The 21012-nt window shown below is 38.7% G+C and overlaps 1 protein-coding gene across 42 annotated transcripts in view; it reads left to right on the forward strand.

Annotated features, from left to right (window-relative positions):
• Positions 1-21012, forward strand: part of Rims1 (regulating synaptic membrane exocytosis 1) — a 494312-nt gene that overhangs the window by 273789 nt on the left and 199511 nt on the right. The window lies entirely within an intron of this gene.

Raw genomic sequence — 21012 nt, forward strand, 5'->3', positions numbered from 1 at the left:
GCCGGCCGGCTGCCGCGGAGATGCTGAGCTCCTAGGTCCCTGTGTACCGGACGCACATGCGCCTCCATCCCCCTTCGGATGAGTCTTGTGAGCAGCGCTTAGAGGCATGTGGCCCAGGGAGGATGCATGCCTACTGGCTTTAGAAGTCCACGTGCTGAGGTCACAGATGCAGGTGAAGGTGTTTGTGTTCCAAACTTAGAGGTGGAAACCTGGAACACTCAGGTAGAGATGCAGGCAGTGAAGGGTGGTGCTTTTTTTTTTTTTTTTTTTTTTTTTTTTTGACTGCCAGCTCCAGTGTTGAGTGAGGAGAGTTTCTTTCTGGTTTTGCTTCCTGTTATTCAGGGAACTAAGAGTGCAGTTTTGCGTTTGAAGTTCTTATTTGGGGATGCATTTGTTTATGAGGGAGGCAACATATTTTCTAGAAAACTGAACCGTGTGTATAAATGAGTGTTTATCCCGTAAAAACAAAACAACAAAAAGTTCACTTGTGTATATCCCATCCCCAAAGGTAACTTTCTCCGATTTCAAATTGATCCTTCTCAAAATTTGTGAATAGATTCAAAATGATATTATTTGAGGTCTTACATAGTATGTTGCGTGGTAACTCTGGGGAGGGAAGTTCACATTCCAAAGTAACTGAGACAGTGTGATAGGCTTTTCCCTCTAAATCGGTATTTCACAGTCTTACAGCCATGTATAACTATTCAGGCTTAAATTAACCCAAGTTCAATAAACATAACAGTTCTGTTCCTTAATCTCACCGGCCACATTTCAAGTGCTCAAAAAAAATCTATTAAAAAGTGCTGGTGTAGGAAATGCTTCAATTTAAAATTAAAATTACATGCCTGTCTTGGAGGGTATTCGCATTTTGATGCTGTTCACTCAGATAAAGCTGCCTGCAGTTCTAACTTCGGTGCCGACCACCTTCCTTCTGATATAGGTGTTGGGGTTCCTGTGTGTTTATTAATATATTTGTAATTTGGGTAGGGCGATTCTTCTAGGTATCCTCTCTCTTAATTTATAACTTCTAGCTACATTACTATATTATATTATTTTAATAATGGATTTTGTTTTTAAAAATAAGCTTCCCCCACCCCATTGTCTAGCTACAAACTACTTATGCCTGGGTCCTCTCCATTTCTGGCACCTTTTAGTGCCCACACAGTGTGGAGCTCTGTACAGGAACAGTTAAAAAAATGTCATTCTATTATCAGTGTTACTGCAAACCAACTGGAAATAGTTGTCTTTGGAATTCATATGTATCTAAGATATATATTGTCTCTTTTAGCTTACATTGAGATGACATCTCTTTGTAAGGTGCATACCGACTACGGGCTTTTACAGTCAACTGACGAATAGACTATATATAGTGACTGCTTTTGATTTTTCCCCCTGAAGGAGTATAGTAGGAATTAACTACATAAACACACATGTTTGACTAGTGTGTGAATAACTACTGATGGGGGGGTAGACATGTATAATTTCCTTAAAGGAAAGTATCTACAGCAAATATGAATCAGTTTATGCTACATATTAGGATGGATGTGGACTCTGGTCATCATCTCTACATTACTTATGGTAGCAAAAGATGATCTAAGGGAACCTGACTAGATGTGTGGACAAGCAGATACAGGACTTTGTGTGGAGTTTGTTACCTCTACAGGCATCCTTCCCTGGGACTTCAGTGACCTCTTGGGACTGACATAACCTCACAAGGTGGGGTGCAAGCTCCTCTTCTGGAAATATAGGAACATCATGAATCCATACGTCTTAATTTGTGTCTAATCTCACTTTCAAGTGAATTTTCAAATTCCCTAGCATCAAAGTTCCACTCTGACATTTTAATCCTAAATTAATCTTTACAAAATGAAAATATTAACTATAATATAAATAACCTCCTAATAGTAGTGTAGCCTAGACATTTTCTTACTCAAAGTTTATTTATAAATGCTACCACACCCCACAATTCCCTAAGGACTGTTTTGGCATCCATGACAGTCTGATGTACCCTGTGATGCTGCACAAGTTACTTAACCTTCATGTGTCTTCATTTCCTTATTGGCATGAGTATCTCGCTTGAAAGGTTGTTGAATGAAAGATGATGCATATGTATCAAAACCAGATGTTAAATTAGCATTCTTCCTGTCTTGATTTTTCCTGTGGTGTCAGCCATACAGACATCTGTGTCAGTTTTTTTTTTTTTTCTGTCACAGTGACAAATACCTGAGATAAGCAACTTGAAAGCCCGAAGATTAATCTTAGTTCTTCATTTCAGAGATATCCTCTATTGTTGGCTGGCTCAGTTGTTTGTGTTGGCAGTGGGCAGAGCATTATGGCTGAGGGAACATGTGGAAGAGGCTGCCCACCCCAAGGTGGCAGGAAACAGAACAAGAGGAAAGGACCAGGGCCAAGGGATATCTTTCCAGGGCATGTCTCCAGTGGCCTGTTTCCTCCAACTAGAACCTACCTCTTGCAATAACTTATCTCATATCTCAATAATAATGTTGAATTACAGTCTGTCAGCAAATTAGTTGGTAAAGGCAGATTCCTCATGATCGTTTTTTAACACTGTTGCATTTAGAACCAGACTTTCAACAAGTGAGCCTCATAGGGACGTGATGGCTCCTGTCTGTAATCTCAACCTGTTCAAGAAGCTGAGGTAGGAGAATTGCAACCAATGGGATGCCATTCTGGGATACATAGTGAAAAACAACTCTCAAAAGGCTCATGCATTATTGAGGGATGTATTCATAGCTAAACCATAACAGTGTCTAAAGTCATAGTGACCGTAACATAATTACCTGTGTCTGAAATGCACAGAGAAGGGAATAAAAAGCTGTTTTCTATGTTATAGGCCCTAGTGGGATAAGCAAGAGAAGGACTAACTGCAAAGAGGTTTCTTTGGGGGAACAATGGAGGTTATGTTATGCATTTCAGAGTCAGAGGAAGGCGACCACCATAGTGTATGATTTAAAGGGACTGTGGGAGACACAGTTACAGTTGTCTTGTCCCATTTGTAAATTTCACAATTAAAATAAATATTTAGCACGATACCTAGTGTATTGTAACTACTTAATATATTGCCATATCGATCCACTGACATTATTGCTTATATATAAACGAACACTGTCGCCTTTTTTAAATTTCTATCAAGTGCATAGTTAGCACAGTCTATGGATATACTAAAGTTAAAAATATGTAGGTCCCCTTTCCTCACAGAGTTTACATTCTTTTGAGAGCATGAACAATACATAACTATAGTTGGCTGTGGTGATACATGACTGTAGTCCTGGTACTTGGAGGTTGAGGTTGAAGGATTGTGAGTTGAGGCTACTCTAGTCCATATAGAAAGAGTATGGCCCATCCATGCTACACAGTGAGACCCATTTTCACAAAATGAGTGTGGGTGGGTATGTAGGCCACTTCCTAGCATGCTCAAGGCACTGGGTTGATCCCCAGCACCGAAATAATAATAAGTCTACTATATAATATATTACAATCATATTGTTTCCCTTCCTCCAAATATTCTTAGATCCCTTCCATTTCCTATCCACCCAAATTAATCATACATGTGTTCTCTCTCTCTCTCTCTCTCTCTCTCTCTCTCTCTCTCTCTCTCTCTCTCTCTCATTTATCACCCTCAAATATTAGTAAGACAAATACCACAACAAAGCAAAAAGCACAATAGACATGGAGTCTGTTTTATGCTGGCCAACTACTCCAGGGCATAGGGCCTGCCCTGGAGTGTGGTTGATATCCAGTGATACTCGATTGGAAGAATCTAATTTTCTCTTTCCCAGAAGGTATCAATTGCAACTAGCTTCTTGGTTAGGTGTGGGACATTGTGTCTACTTTCCCTTTGCCATGCTGGGATTTTGTCTGGCTGTCCATGCTGTCACAGTTTCTGTGAGCTCATATGTGCATCAGCCCCGTTGTGTCTGGAGGATGCTCTTTCCTTGAAGTTCTCTGCTTCTGGCTCATAGAATTTTTATGGCCCGTCTTCAGCATATATCCCTCACCCTTGACTGGAGGGATTTGATACAGACATTCCATTTTGGTCTGAGTGCTCCAAAGTATCTAAATGTTCATGTGTTGTCAAGTAGAACTAATGGGGTCTTTGGGTGCCAGCCCCTAAGGCCCCTTTCAGAGTCCAGGAAAGATGCTACAATTGAAACCTAAGGATCTGAGGGTGAAGGAATGAATCAGTTCACACCGTTCTACTCTGCATATCTTTTTATTCCCATCTTAGTTCTAATTCTCTATCCTAATTGTCTATAATTTCTTAGCTCCAATTCTCTGTTCCTAATAACTCCTAGCTTCTTCATTTAGCCTAAAACTCTTGTATTTACAGGAGGCCTGAAGCACTAGAAAAAATTACAGGAGTTACCACTCATTGGTCCAAAGCACATTCCTAGGGTCAGCGATAAGGGCAGAGCCATTTACCCTGGCAACTCAAAATTTCAATGTTACTGGTGACCAGAGGGAGGAGGCACAGTGCCCAGTGAGACAGACTTTGAGACATAGTTCTATTGTCAGCAGACTTGGCATGCGAAGAATTGGCATGCTTTCCTTAGGGTGCTTTGAGTAGTAACCTTGGTTAGATACCTGCAGCTCTGACCTTGTGCATAAGAGCAAAGTTTTAAACTTGTGATCTGTTTACCAAGTCCTTTAGTCTAGTGTGAACTTGCTGTGAGGCAAAAATGAGCTAATTGTGTGCAGTTTGTGTTAGACTGGGGAGAGACTCTGAGCAAAAGGAACAAAGCTGGGTTTAAGTGTCTATGGTCCATGTGAGAGAATAGATGTAGCTATGAAGCATCTCCTAGTAGATTTTCTATGTATCAAAATTGTACAGCTTATGAAAATCATCTTCCTGACCATCCGCAAATATATGTGTGCCCATAAGATTGAGATGCAATCATGAGATTACATATAAACATTTCATGAAAATGCATGGTAATGGGGAGATACCTTAGCTGTTATTGAACAGGAAATTGCAGATGGAAGCAACAGCATTCAGAGTCAAGTCAAGTCTGTAAGCCTTGCCTGACAGGGTTCTCTATGTGAGAATCATTCCTCTGGTGGGTGATATCTGAATTATCAATTGCTATAAGCTGTCTTTGCATCTTGGCCTATAATAGATCATGACAATGGCTCCTGACGTAGCACAGTTATATATTTCCTTTCTCATAGCTTGTGGATATTAGCCAATATAAGTATTTCTACCCAGAAGAGAAGGGGCAAACAGTATTTTTAGATTGCTCTTAAATTTCAATGAAATGTGTAATGCATTCAGTTGCCAGGAGCTCAAGTGAACATTTGTGATGTCTGTGGGTAAAGAGAGGCCGAGATGGTGTCATCCCTGAGAAAAGAAAGAAATGGAGCCAGTTTGGGGATGAGCAAACCCTGTTGCTTTGTTCTGGGGAGTTAAACCACTTATTCTAGCAAGGAACTTAATGTGGAAGTTCTAAGTCAGAAGGAGTTGGAATTTCTAATAATACATTGAGAAAGATGTGTAAATCATAAAGAAGGCTAGACTTTTAGTTTCAGATTTTGCTTGATACATAAGTATCTTCCAGAATATCTCCTTGATTCTAAAATCAGAATTATGAATAAAAAGAATTTCTATAAAGAGGAAAGAAACTCTATAAAAGGAAAGAATTTAAATCTTTATATCTAACATAATTATATCCCATAATATTTCTTCCCAAATTAGTCCTCAGCTAGGGATATTAGTCATTTAGTAGCATCTGATATAAGTTTCTGTTCTTGACTCAGGAAAACTAAATTAACATCTGCATTACATCCTTAAAAATAAACACAAAATATTTGCATGTGATATGTGATAACTGTATCAATATAGAACATCTTAAAAATAAATAACTACCAGTCATTTGAAGGGGAAATATTTGTGCTTCCAAGTCCATGGAGAAAAGTATTTGCTGTTGAAGATTTCATTGTCACCTATTTTATCTCAGTGAGGTATTCTTAAGAATCCTTGTAAAATGCAGAATCATACTGCAGTGTTCTGACCCATTTTATCCGGTGAATGAAAAGGTTGTCCTTACTTTTGGTTCAATTTAGCAGAATCACAAGATCTCAGAAGGGAAAGATACTCTCTCCATTCACACCCTCCTGGATGGAGGAGGGAATGTGGGTGTTCAGAACTTCCCAGTTCCATGCCCTTGAGGCTTCTTGCTTGTCCTAGCTCTTCAAGCATGGAACACATTTTGCTTCTAATGCCAGCCTAAGGTTTGAGAAGTGTTTATTGTCAGTCCAGCTGCTTGTCCTGCTTGTCCATGGGACAATGTGCCTCTCTTGCTTCTAGCGGATTTCTGAGATCTAGTATGGAATTTTAATCTTGTTCTGGTTATTACTCATGCCCCTAGACTGACTGGGTTGAGTCTGACTCTGTTCAAGACTCTCTAGCTGAAGTTTGGTTTGCAATCTATGATCCATGTCCAGGATTGAGAGGTTCCATCTCCAGCTGCTGTTGTCAGTCACTGATGGGAATTATCAAATTAGAAATCCAAATATACCTTCCATATTATTCTTTGTAGACTGCATGGTAGCTCTGACACCCTGCCATTTCGGATTTAATGTTTATTGCCTATGACCATCTTCTTTGCCTGTCTAGTTTTATCTACTCCCTACTCGTTGGTGGTGATGGTTCTTTCTTTCTTTCTTTCTTTCTTTCTTTCTTTCTTTCTTTCTTTCTTTCTTTCTTTCTTTCTTTCTTTCTCTCTCTCTTTCTTCCTTCCTTCCTTCCTCCCTCCCTCCTTCCCTTCCCTTCCCTTCCCTTCGTCCTCCTCCTCCTCCTCCTCCTCCTCCTCCTCCTCCTCTTCTTCTTCTTCTTCTTCTTTCTCTTCCTCTTCTGCCCCTCCTCCCCGTCCACCTCTTCTTCCTCCTCCTTCCTTTTGCATTCCTACTGTCACATCCAAATTTAGTTTCTGAACATTAAGACTGCTCTCTACAAGATGAAATTGAGGTTGTAATAGCCTCTTAGAACTGCACAGAAGTACCAACAATATGGTGGTTTAAACAATAAAAAATATTTTTTCTCACAGTTTGGAGGCTGTAAGTCCCAGATGAAGGTACAGATAGGGAGAGAGTCTGTTTCCCTGTCCTATGTTTGATTCTTCCTGTGTTTGTATGTTACTTTCCTCACTGGGTATCTATGTCTTCATTTCCTTTTTTCCCTGAAGTTATTAGTTTCACGTGTTCACAATCCTTTACAATGTCTTCAGTTTAATTTACTCTCGTCCTTAAAGATGCTCTAAGACAGTGGCATTTGGGATGTCAGTGAGAATGGAGAGTGACAAATTCTGTGACAGCGCAAACACTTGAGAAAAACAGGTTAAAGTGAGGAGTTGTTTTGACCCAGGTTATCCGTGGTGCCACTCAGTCTATAGTCTCCAGTTCTATTGATTCTGGGCCCAAAATGGGGGAGAACGTATTATTAGGAATTTGTAGCAGTGGCTGCTCAGCTCCTGGCAATGAGGAAGGGGTTGAGAAGGAAAGAGATAGAGAATGAGGATAAATGAATATTTATATTACAGGATTTCTTTCTCTAACTTCCATATGCCATCTTACCCTCTTGCCCATGGGACAGTGTCACCCAAATTTAATTCAGGTCTTCTCCCTAGGTTAATCCTTGGCAAATACCCTCAGAGACACACCTAGTTGTATGAGTGGTAATCTTAGAGATGCATCTCAATCCAGTTGAAAACCAAGCTGTCTGGCCATTTGTCTGATACTCAAACTTCTTTGCTTAAACGATAACAATTTAACACTTGCTCCCAAAAAGTTCCATGTCCATCTCATAATTGCAAAATTAATTTAGATAATCTCCAAGAGTTCCTTTGTTATTTTTAAATACTGATGATGATGATGATGATGATGATGATGATGATATATGAGTGTATCTGCTATGGCATAGATATGGAGGTCAGAGGACAAAGTTGTGAAATAAGTTCTTTCCTTCTTCATTTATGTGGGTTTTAGGTATTAAGCTCAGTTGACAAGCTTACTTGGTAAGTGCCTTTATTCAATGATCCATCTCACTAGTCTCGTTTCCCATATTCTGAAGAGTCCCTATGTCATTAGAAGTTGAAAGATCAAAGTCTCCTCTGAGCCTAAAGGCAAAAGCTTGTGAGTGTCTGTAAAACCTAAAACAAGTCACTTACTTTCAGTGTACAATGGCATGGATTTTTTATTTCCATTCAAACATGGAGCAATCATTTTATGTTTGAGCCAGGGTTATAGTTTGGCTGTGAAATGTGTCCCCATAGGCTCATACAATTTCATCCTTGTTCCTCGATGATAAAGCTGGTTCATGAGGTTATTAAACCTTTGCGACTGTGTACCTACTAGGAGTAGTAGATCACCCACCAAAAGAGAAGGAGCCTTGAAGAGTATAGTTGCTCTGGTTCTAACTTGAACTCTGTCTCTCATCCACACCATATGAGAAGCTACTGCCATAAGATCCTCCTGCCGCAGTCTGACCTGAGACCACAGTTATGTGCTCCCCATCATGACGGATTTTAGGAACCAAAATGGGTCTTTCCTACTTTAAGTTGCTTCAGATATTTTCTTACAGGGATGTAAATGTAACTTATACTATGAGTCTTCTTCACTATGACCAAATAAAGTGGACATAACTTTAAGACAAAATTCTTTACTGTGGCTCACAGTTTGAGATATTTTGGGTCATGGTTGGCATGGCCTATCTATACTTTAGACCTGAGGCAACAGTGCACATTGAGGAGGTAAGAACATATAGCAAAAGGTTCATGATGGAAGGGAAGATATGGAGGGGAGGATCAATCAATCGAAGGAGAGATCTAATAGTTTTTTTTTCTCGTTTTCCTTTCTGTATTCACATTAAATAAGTAGTGAGTCATTATATTGGGTACATGTCATTCCAAACAAGTTCAAAATCAAGGGCAATAACAGTATCATAGTAAATTTTTCTCATTAATAAGTAACATACTCATTTGGACATCTGTGTGCCTGGAGAAGGGATAAAAAATAGCTCAAATTATGCCTAGGGAATAAAATAGCATAAATATGCATCTGTATTTTAGAACTCCAGCCCAGCACTTGGGCTTTATTTTCTAACAGTCTAACAGAAGTAGATTCTGCCTAGGGTGCTTAAGACTTCTCAGAGGTCATCAAGGAACAGAACAGTGACCTTTAAAATGCTTGAAACAGGGGGTTGTAAAGATGGCCCGGTGGTTAAAAGTGCTTACTTCATTTGCAGTTCAGTTCCCAGCACCCATGTTGAGTGTCTCCCAGAAGCCTGTAAGTCTAGCTTCAGGAGATCTGATGCCTTCCTTCTGTCCTTTCTGGGAACATCACATGCACAAGGCCACACACAAACACACACACACACAATAAGAAAAAAATTTAAAAATATAATTTTGGGAACAGAAACTTTTAAGTGACCCAACTTTGATGTAAGAATAGGAAAATATAGAGGATCATTCAATGCAGTTATGGTTATTGTTTTCACAGCTTATCATTCCAGTCAGTTGGGAGGTAGAATGCCTACTGGATGAAATCTGAATTGTCAGTCCTTTCTCTTCCCAACATAGTCCAAGCCTGCCTATCTTGAGCCTCACCTTTCCCAACATCCTGCTCTTGCCAAATGATGAGTAGTCCTTTCCTGACTTTCACATTTATCACTACCTTCTCTGTCTCGTTTTCTTGACAGCATTCTGCCCCTTACAGTGCCTCCTTGTGCCAGGACTTAACTTCCTTTTTTCTCCTGAAGTATCTAGTTTTGCTTTTAATGTTTTTATTTTTTGTGGGGTTGTTGTGTTTCCAGAGGGAAACATACCATAAATTTGAGTGGGTGTATTATTTTTCTGTACTTATGTTTGGTTTTACTAATGAGACAGCTTCAAGTTGCTTACACAGAAATACAATTTTCAAAGATGAAATCATTTTTAACTTGTAAAGATGTATACTTGAGCAAAGATACAATAAAATACTACTGTGAATAATTGAGTATGAAAACAATAGTTTTTCCTACCTTTTAATTCTTGGTGTATCCCTCTAGCTTATTGATTTAATGTATTTAGGAAAAAGTACTGCAGACAGTAAGTACTGGTATGTTGAATGACAGCAAATTAAATTTGGGAGTGTTGCTCACTGGTAAATCATTTGCTCAGCATGCAGGAATCCTTGCTTTCTAGTTTCAGAATTGTGTTTCTTTATTTTATTACTTGGAAATCAATTTTTTAACTATAAAAAAGGAACTGTGATATTATGCCATTTAATATTTACTTAGTGAATATTTTAATGCAGTAGAAAAATTAACTATCCATAGGTAAACTTATAGCATGCATTATATAAGGGAACTACTCTTAGAATTAAAAAAAGATGTAAAACTGCCTCAGTAATGTAACATCAAAAATAACAGTAAAACACAAAACTTAGTGTGAACGGACTGGTAACTGAATGGTAAGAAAGAAAGGAAGTTGGAAATGAAATTGGTGTAATACCCCAAAAGAACAGAGAACAAACATTAGATTTAGGGTTGCAGAGTACTGATTTTTTTGAGAAATTATGAATTTGAGAGTTATGAATTGGAAAGTACGGACCTTTAGGAAGCTATCTATTAAATTAATCACGTAAGACCATGTATTTCTCAGTAAATGGGGAGTTGAAATTATCTTGGGAACTGGTCAAACTCAAGTAAACCTGATGTTTGGAACTTCCTTGAAGGCTCATTTTTCTCTTTCATGGAGTGCTTTCCCATTTCCTGACCTCCTCTGCTCCTTCTGCTTCCTAAATAATCATATATGGAAATCAGAAGCTGAGCCCCACGGATGGAAAGAATATACAGTGTTTGTCTTTGTGGCCCTTTATCCCCTTCCTTAACATGATATTTACAGTCCCGTCATCATGACTGCTTATAGCTCCCTTTTCCAGTTTTTTTGTTCTTGGTAGAATATGAACTGTATTGATTCTCCTGGTGAAAGGCTAGGGATAGTAAAATGCCATTAATTAGTTACCGTCTTTTAAGTAGTCGTGTCTTGGGCATATAGTCTGTGCTTTGACTCCTCTGCTGTTTCCTGTACTGCATCACAGAGATGCAGACACAGTCCTGGCAGATGAGCATGAGCTTCTTGCAGCCCTGTTGAGTGCAGGAACTTTGGTCAGGGAGCGCTTCCCATTGCCCAGGCTGAGGCGACTCATCCTAGTCTCCCTGTTGGTGAACCGCTCCTGCTGGTGACTGGTCTCTGGATCCATTTTACTTATATGCTTTTGTATCCATCTTATAAGTACACATATAAGTATCCATCTTACTTATATGCTTTTGAATGACAAGTTTTAAATATGCTTTTTGCGTAGAGGAGAAGTAATTATGTGTGTGTTTATATTCTGAAAATCTCACTGTTTTTCAAGAAGAAAAAAATTAAAGGTAACTAAGGGAAGAACACATAAAACACTAGTTCCCCCCCCCCCAATTTAGACACAGTATAAGCCGGAGAAAAAAATTGATCTTTGTATAATTTACTTGTGAGTGTCTTAGTTGATTTTCCTATTGCTGTAATAAAACACTCCGACAAAAGCAACTTAAGGGAGAAAGGACTTGGTTTTCATTACAGTTTGAGGTTTCAGGCCACTGTGCAGGAATGTCATAGTGGCAGAAGCACTGGGTTCCAATCCACAATCAAAACGCTGAAGAGTCAATGTTGCTTGCACAGCTAGACTTCTTCTTGTTCAGTCCAGAACTCCTGCATAGAAAATGACCCTTCCCAGTTAGGGTGGGTCTTCCTGCCTAAATTAACCAATCAAGATAATCCCTCACAGACATGCCAGGACATTCATCACTTCTAGACTGATCAGTATTAACCATCACAGCAAGTCAATGTATCAGTCACTTTTCTGTTGCTGTGATAAAACAACGATGCCCAAGGCAACTCATAGAAGGATAGGTTTTGTGGTTTGCAGTTCCAGAGGGATCCATCCATCACCATCATAGCAGGGAGCATGGCATCAGGTAGTCAGGCTTGTCACTGGAGCTACAGCTGAGAACTCACATCCTAGTCCACAAATGGGAAGCAAAGAACACACTGGAAATGCATTGAAACTCCAACTCCCCATGATAGACCTCCTCCAATTAGGGCTGCACTCCTAATTCTTCACAAACAGTCCCACCAACTGGGATCCAGTATTCAAACACATAAGCGTTTGGGAGCCATTCTCATTCAAACCACCATATTCCACTCCCTGGACTCCATAGGCTTGGGACCCTGTTATAATGCAAAATGCACTTAGTCAGCTTCAAAAGTTCAGCTTCTAGACCCAATGCCGCCAGTTAAAAGTTCCAAGTTCAAAAGCTCTTCTAAGACTCGAGGCAATCTCTTAGCTCTTATCTCCTGTAAAAATCAAAAAGCCAGTTACATACCTCTAACAATCAATGACATGGCATACACAATGCCATTCCAAAAGAAATGAGTAGGGATATGTTGAGGAAATACTGGGAGAAAGCACGGTTGAAGCAGCAAGAAAACTCCAAGTTTTCCTTAGCTCCAAGTCCAATGTCAAAAGGATTTGCTGGCTCCATCCATCAAACTTTGCTGCATGCAACACACAGCACTCTCTTGAGCTGGTTCCACTCCCTGTGTGCAGCTCTCCTTAGTAGATATTCCATGATTCTGGCACCTCTTATTTGTGGTTTGAGCTGTGAGCTCTCAGCTGTTCCCAGTGCCATGCCTTTAGTCCACCTTCATTGGACTGAAGCTCTCTAACATCTTGGGGTCTCCCGTGCAATCTAGGCTTCACTTTCATAGCTTCAAGCAGTGGGCTGTCAGGGTCTCTTGCAGAGAGTTTCGTGCAAGGACAACACTGCCACATATGGCCTGGCCTCAGTGGCTCTCCTTATCCGTAGAGAAAGATTCCACAAACCTTTTTTTTTTTTCTTGTATCCTTTGTGAATCTAGAGCCAGAACTGTATGGGCAACACTGCTAATTTTGGCTGCCTACTTGAAATGGAGGCTGGCCCTTTGAATTAAAGTTGCAGAAATTTCCCTTTTTGTTGTTTTTAGGAGTAAAAATTTTTCATAACCCTTTGCCTTTTATAAGTTGGAAGTTAGGTGATGGGTGATATCGTTTTGTATGCTATAAATATGTGTTGCTCTGATTGGTTGATAAATAAAGTTCTTTGGCCAATGGTGAGGCAGAATAAGATTAGGCAGGACATTCTAACTGGAGAGATAAGAGAGGAGAAAAGAGAGCAGAGAGATGCTGGCAGCCACCGCCAGGAGAAGCAAGGTGTAAAGGTACATGAGCCACGTGGCAAGTATAGATTTATAGAAATGGGTTAATTTAAGATATAAGAGCTAGCCAACAAGAAGCCTGCCATGGCCATAATTTAAGATATAAGAGCTAGCTAGCAAGAAGCCTGCCATGGCCATAGTTTAAAAATAATATAAGCCTCTGTGTGTTTATTTGGGTCTGAGCAGCTGCAGGACTGGATGGGACACAAAAAATCTACTACAGTTAGGCAGGGAGAGATCTTTCTCTGAAGTTACTGTTCTTTTGTTCTAGTGTGGATCTGGCCTCCCCGTAATATCCTTATTTACTTCATCAAATTAAAATGTCTGGTGCTCTTTTTTCTTCAAACTGTACATTTTGAATTTATTTTTGCCCCATTTGCTCTTATTCATTGTAGATCTACATATGAGTAATTACTAATAACCATACCACAGAGTCAATAGTAGGCCTTCTTCACATTTCCTCCACCAAAGAAATGAGTCCAGTAATTTTTACTTTATCTTTGGGTAAATTCTTAGGACATGGCCAGAAAATAGAAAGCACATTTGCCAAAATATAACAGGAATGGCCTGTAGTCCAGTTGCTGTTTAAAGTCTTTGCTGTTCACATGGCTCTTAGCACTATGATCTTCTAAGCTCTTTCTAGGATGACCCATTAATTTTTGCATACAGCAGTGTGATTTTTTTCGTGAAAAGTCTCAAAGTCTTCCACATTTATTCAAAACCAAAAACAAAACACCCAAATACAATAAAAAAGAAAAGAAAAATTAACTGGAAAACAAACAACACAAACCAAAGCCACATAATTAGATTTGTCACAGCAATACTCCATATGAGGTATCAACTTCTATGTTAGTGATTTTTCTGTTTCTGTGATGAAACATAGTGACCACAGAAACTCATAGAAGGAAAGGTTTGGTTGGAGTTTGCAGTTCCAGAATGATCAGAGTCCATTACCCTCATAGTGGGGAGTGTGGCAGCAGGCAGGCAGGCAGGCATGGCACAGGAGCCATGGCTCACACCTGACCCACAAACTAGAAGCTAAGAGCACATTGGGAACAGCCTGAGTCTTTAGAAATTTCAAAGCCCACTCCAGTGACATACTTACTTCAAGGCCACACCTCCTAATCCTTCCCAAACAGTTCCACCAACTGGGGACCAATTATTCAAACCTATGAGCCTATGGAGGTCATTCTCATTCAAACCACCATGGGAGAGTTCTATTCTGAGAAATCACTGATTGTGATTTACTTTGTTGAATACCTAAAAGAGTTTAATGAGCTTCAAATAAGAAATGCTAGCACATAGATATGAAAAAAGCAGGGAAGGAAAATATTGTATAGAAATAATTAGTGAAAACCTGAGTTTCTGTGTGGCATTCCTTCCATGCAGCAGTCTGGTTCTCTTGTTCATGGTACGTGTTCTTTATAACTTACTATTTTAGATCTGTCATATTTTCCCCAACACTCATCTTTAGGTTTTTTAATCTGTGATTTTCTTAGTGAAGAAATAAATTCTGACTGTGGCAATAGTAAGCTGAGTGACACAGTCATAAAGAAAACGCCATTGATCCAGTCAACATTACTTGAATTGTAGCCCAGCAAAGACAAATGAATGTATCCCTTTAATGGCTTTCAAACATACGAATAACATTTACAGATGCCAATATAGCATGGAGACAAAGCTAACCAGGACACCATTTGAATCTCTTTATGGCTTATAAGAATATGGTTGCCTAAGATGAATAAATAAAAAACAAAGTCAAATTCCCCTGCAGAAATTTAAAATGGAAGGATAAAGATGGTGTTTAAAAAAAGGCATTGTTGAGTTTGTGTGAATGAAAACTTCCTAAGTTCCAAAAATGAAATAAAAAAACAAGATTTAAAAATGTGTAGGGTAAAGTTTAAGCATCTTCCTGTGGGTGAATCAGTACCTGTGATGACTAGGAGCTTGGAACTCAAAACCACATAGGGCCAGAAGAATTTTGTCCTTGCTTTTGTAGAGATAAAAAGTCTGGGCATTGAGACTAACATTTCTTCCTAAGTCTAGGGCCTATAAAAAGGGCTTTTTTCTACAATGGAAGGAGGATGCATCTTAAAACTTCACAGACCTAAGATAAATACATAATCTGGTTTCTCACTGAGCCCTAGGTATAAGACATCAAAATTTCATTCTGTTCCCAAGGTGGATGTTTCAGATTGGATTTATTATGCAGACATTGTTCTATAATTCTAAAACAGGATATATATGCTCGAATTGACTTTGGACTGGTGTTATCTTGTTCTGTCATACTTTTCTGATTTAGCCCTAATGTGAAACTCTTCCAGTTCCTTTGATGTTGCAGAGAATAGACAAAAGGGAAGGCAAGGTGCCCAGAAAGTATATTTTACAGCTTTGTCAATTGGCTCTTTTTTATTTTGACATGTTTTCTATTTTAAAACATTTATTTAGTTTCACTCTATATTTCTCTGTCTTTCTCTCTGTGTGTGTGTGTGCATATGCATGCATATGTGAGACAGACAGTCAAAGTGAACATTAGTGTTCATATGTATGTATGCTATATACAGTATAATTGTTGAAACTAGGCTACAGTTCACATAAAATACATTGCTTTGAATTGAATTGTTGTGTGATAGAGCTCCTGGATGGCCTCAACTACATTGTTGGTTTTTTTTTTTTTTTTTTTTTTTTTACCTTTCCTAAAATTTTCCAGGCTACACAATCTATAACCAGATGTTCTTCCAGTGTTCAAAGCCCCCTTACAGGGGACATGAAACCTGATGAACATAACTTGAAACCTTCTGTCTCAGAGAATTACAGATATGAACAATGATCTAGATACCAAAAATTGAACTAAATACATTACTTACCAAATCCTAAGAGTTCATCCTCCTATCTTCAAAACTAAGGTTACTTCTCTCCTGCCATTGTTATTCTACAAAATGTTGTTTTGAATAGTCACTGAATTGCTTAGACATACGTAATTTGAACTGCTTGTAATATGTCAGGTAGTTTTTCTTTCTTTCAGTTTATATTTTATTTTATGTTTTGTAGCTTAGACTCAAGACAGTTATGTCAGTGTGGTCCCATAATGTTGAATAAATAAAAGACATTGATATCAAAGTGTGCACATGTGAGTCTGGATGCAGAGAGCTGGGCTGCTACTTTGAAAGCATGATCACAGACATTCCAATGGCAGAGCAGGGCATGTGACAGTGCCTGCTCTTAAAGAAACCACTGTAGCCTGATCCTGGACACCACTTCTAGATCAGTTAAAAACAGATCCAGAACTTTCCTGTCTTTCTTATTAATTACCATATTTTTAACAGTTCAGAAAAAAAGTATTAGCAATGCAAACATTTCCCCAACAGCTACTAATATAATCAGTTGCCAAAAAAAGAAGGATAAGCGTGTGTGCTCAAATTTGTTTGACTAGTGTTAATGGACTAACAATGTCCTTGATGTGGTACTTCTCGAAACCTTTAGTGTTGATATGCATTGAAACTCTTTAGAAATCAATAGAACTTGCAGCCTCTTATGAACACAGTTAATTTGGGGTCCTTTCATTTTCACTAGTTCCCACTAGTTGCTTCATAAACCAGTGTTCTGATATCAGAGCTCAGCAGTATCCTATGTTTCAGAAAAGGCATCAGCCAGTAGCATATAGTGAGTTATACTTCATGGACATTCTCTGCTTCAGTTGTAAATCACTAAGAACACAGTCCATGTTGGACATGAAGTAGTTTCTCTTCAGACCTAAGGAGATGGTGAACTAAAGCATTGTTAGTGTGGCTGGTTTTTGTTACTGTTGATTCCAAACTCTGGCTGTGCTATTGACTTTTTTTGTGTGTCATCTGTGTTGCTGAAATATTACCTAATATTCCAATTTAAAAGCTCAGTCTGAATATTTTCTCTCTTTATTCTAGTGCCTAATATTGTCGGTGTTCAGAATTTGGGCTTGATGAGAGAAGCCATCAGACCCATGCATGCAAAGAAACTTGAAAAGAATCACAGGACAGTGTCCATGTAGAGCTTTCCTTTGAAGACTTCCAGAGAAGCTTCAAAGATGAAAAATATCCGTGTGCTTTGGGTTTAGTTAAGGAAACTGGCTCAAAATAAATACTAGAAATTTGAACTTATTTTTCTTTATAACTTTCTATATGTTTGTGTTTTATTGGTTGTAAAGATTAAAAATGTAACCAATACATACTGTCTGGAAATATTAACAATGTTAGTATTTCCAAGGCGATGTGATGTTAGCACAAATACAGATTCAAAGGCAATATGTTTATGCTTTTCTTCCTACAGTTTGTCCTGCTCTGGTCCCTTCAGGGCCAGTGGGTTAATAGAATACAGCATGGCTTAGAAATAGATATAGCCAGCCGGGCGGTGGTGGCGCACGCCTTTAATCCCAGCACTCGGGAGGCAGAGCCAGGCGGATCTCTGTGAGTTCGAGGCCAGCCTGGTCTCCAAAGCGAGTTCCAGGAAAGGCGCAAAGCTACACAGAGAAACCCTGTCTCGAAAAACCAAAAAAAAAAAAAAAAAAAAAAAAAAAAAAGAAATAGATATAGCCAAGCAATACAATTGTGATGTGTTATAGCTGAACGACCAGTCTCGATTCTGTTTCCCCACAAGCAGATTCTTAAGTTATATTATCTAGGCATACTCATTTAAACTGCCTGGCATGGGAGTGGAAACTGTTGAGCTTCCTATGAAAACTTGCACTTTCAGTATTGAATTTATTTGATGTATTTATCCACCATCAAAAAAATGACAGAGTTAGAACTTGAGAAAAATAGTTTTATATCATGTTTCATAACATTACCTGCAGTTTCTCCTCATAATTCCCTTACATGTAGCCTTTCTTGTTCTTTTTTTTTTTGTGTTACACTATACCTAAATGTACACACTTTTCACATATATGTACACATATTATTGGCTAGATTCCATAAATGAGAGATAAAATGTGTGTTTTTCTTTCTGAGATTTTGTGATCTCACCTAATATCATACATTCTAAGTCGATCCATTTTTCTGCAATTTTTTTTAAACCTTAATTTTTCTTTAGGGTTGAGTTGTGTAAGCTTTGGATCTAGTTAATTTTGGTTTGTGGTATTTTTATTTATTTGCAAGTTTTTTAAACAATAAAGCTTATAAAACTAAAGGAAAAAAGTACTGAAAGAAAATGAAATAATTATACAGAGACAGTTTTTTTTTTTTAATAAAAACTGCCTGGTGTTTGTCTATAAAGAAGAATTTTTTTTCTTGTAAGACAGGACTGAGATCTGCAGAACACTTTACCTGAGTCAGATAAAGAAAAATAGAGATGAATTTTAACTTTTAAAAGTACTTGGGGACAGTTGGAAGTAATAGGCATGTGGTACACATTTCTTTGACTCTACTTTTCTCAAGACTTAGACAAACAGTACAGTATTTTGATAATTACTTTAAAATGCACTGGGAAGAGATTGGGGATCTGGAGACAAGAGTTCTTTTTGAAGTACAATGATAACCACTGAGAAAAAGAACTAAGATGTGGTTACTATGTCAACTTTCAAAGCAGTTTCTTTTGTCTGTATACAATAGGCCCCATGTGTATTTTATGGCTGTCAAATTTGAACTAAAGTTTGATTTAAAAAGAAAAGTTTGATTAATTACTTGTGAATTTAATTTCAAGGATCAAAGAATCTTGTTATAGGGCTAGAGAGGTGGCTCAAGGGTTAAGGACACTTGCTCTTCTTTCAGAAGATCAAAATTCAGATTCAGCACCTACATTGGGTCACTCAACAAACACCTATATAACTCTAGCTGCAAGAGATCCAGTGCTCTCTTTGGGCCTATACAAGCATGCGCATATACATGTGCACATATACGCACATTGACCCACACAGAGACAGACAGACACACACACACAAAGAAGAAACAATCCAGACAAGAAGCCATTGAAGAGAGTCCTTAAACAGTTGATGGCTTCTGGCAGATGGTTGGGGAAGGATTCAGTTATCTTTAAGGGGCTGGCTACTAGGAGTTTGACCATGCTCCTGAGTATATGGGCAACACAAATTGGACTTGGTGTATTTTTTCTTTATGTCTATTTCTTTATTTGGGAAGGCCACAGTGGTGGGAGGGTGGACAAGGGTGGGATAGGAAACAGGTGTGATTGGGTGCATTGTATGAAATTCTCAAATAATCACTAAAAATAGCATGTTGGAAAAAAGAAAGGAAGGAAAGAAGAAAGGAAGAGAAAGAAAGAAAGAAAGGAAGGAAGGAAGGAAGGAAGGAAGAAAGAAAGAAAGAAAGAAAGAAAGAAAGAAAGAAAGAAAGAAAGAAAGAAAGAAAGAAAGAAAGTGTGGTGATATATTGTGTCCCCCAATATATTGTGTACCCTAATAAAACTTCTCTGGGGTCAGAGAACAGAACAGCCACTAGATAAGACAGAGAGGCCAGACAATAGCAGAACGCATGCCTTTAATCCTATCACTCAGGAGGCAGAGATCTGTCTGGAGCTCTGTGAGTTCAAGGCCACACTGAAAACAGAGCCAGGCACACACTTTTAATCCCAGGACTTGAGACCTCATGTCTTGCTTAGGAAAGACACATGCCTTTAATCCCAGGAAGTGATGGCAGGAAGCAGAAAGGTATATAAGGTGTGAGGACTAGGAACTAGCAGCTTTTAAGCAGTTCAGCTGAGATCCCTTCCAGGTGAAGACTCAGAGGTATTCAGTCTGAGGAAGCAGAATCGGTTGAGGAGTTGGCATGGTGAGGTTGGCTGTGGCTTGTTCTGCTTCTCTGATCTTTCTGATCTTTCAGTATTCATCCCAATATCTGGTTCAGGGTTTTTTTTTAAATTAATAAAACCATTTAGCAATTCATCTTGCGCGCAGCGCGCGCGCAGCGCTGCGCGCGCGCGAGAGAGAGAGAGAGAGAGAGAGAGAGAGAGAGAGAGAGAGAGAACGAGAACATGAGAGCAGAGAGAGAACGAGAACATGAGAGCAGACCAGCTTCCTGGAAGAGGTTTAGACCAACTGTGGCACCTGGAAAGGACACTTTCCAACCTGTTGAGCTGCCTGTAGATGGTGCAGGTGTGCTCCAGGTTCCAAGCTTTGTGAGCTCTCATCCATGCTGGGGTGGCCTTTGGCAATGCCACTGTATTTGAGTCATTTCTGCTCCTATAAGTAACCCCTCAACCATATTCCTATAAGTAGCCCCAATAAAACTCAATGGTTTACCAAGTTGGACTTTGGTGGTCCCATACTTCAGGTTGTCATGGAATAGATGTGTGTTGCCCCTCCCCAGTAAGAATTTTATCAAACAACTCTCAGTCTTGAATGCTTTTCATACTTGCTATGAAATACATGAATATTCTTTAGGAACAATGAAATGTATTCAATTATAAGAGGGTTGCAGCGTTTTAACTTTTATAATATCATTTATATTAAAATCCAAGAATAGTAAGTGTCAGCAGAAAAGCTACTGAATGTCATATGTACCTATTTGTTTTGGTGAAATAAATCACAAGGTAGAAAAAATTTTTTATAACTTGGAGTCATGAATATCATCTGTCCAGATATCCAAATTTTCATCTTGGAAATGTTGCACTATTGAAACACATAGTATTAAAACATCTAGGGACATATATTTTTGAAGATTCCTTTGATAGGCAAATAAAACAAAAGGAACCTATTTTATATAGTCATATAATAAATAAAATACTATATATAAAATAA

This window comes from Peromyscus californicus, unplaced genomic scaffold (genome assembly GCF_007827085.1).
Source record: "Peromyscus californicus insignis strain IS unplaced genomic scaffold, ASM782708v3 Scaffold_19__1_contigs__length_69161282, whole genome shotgun sequence".
NCBI classification, from domain to species: domain Eukaryota; kingdom Metazoa; phylum Chordata; class Mammalia; order Rodentia; family Cricetidae; genus Peromyscus; species Peromyscus californicus.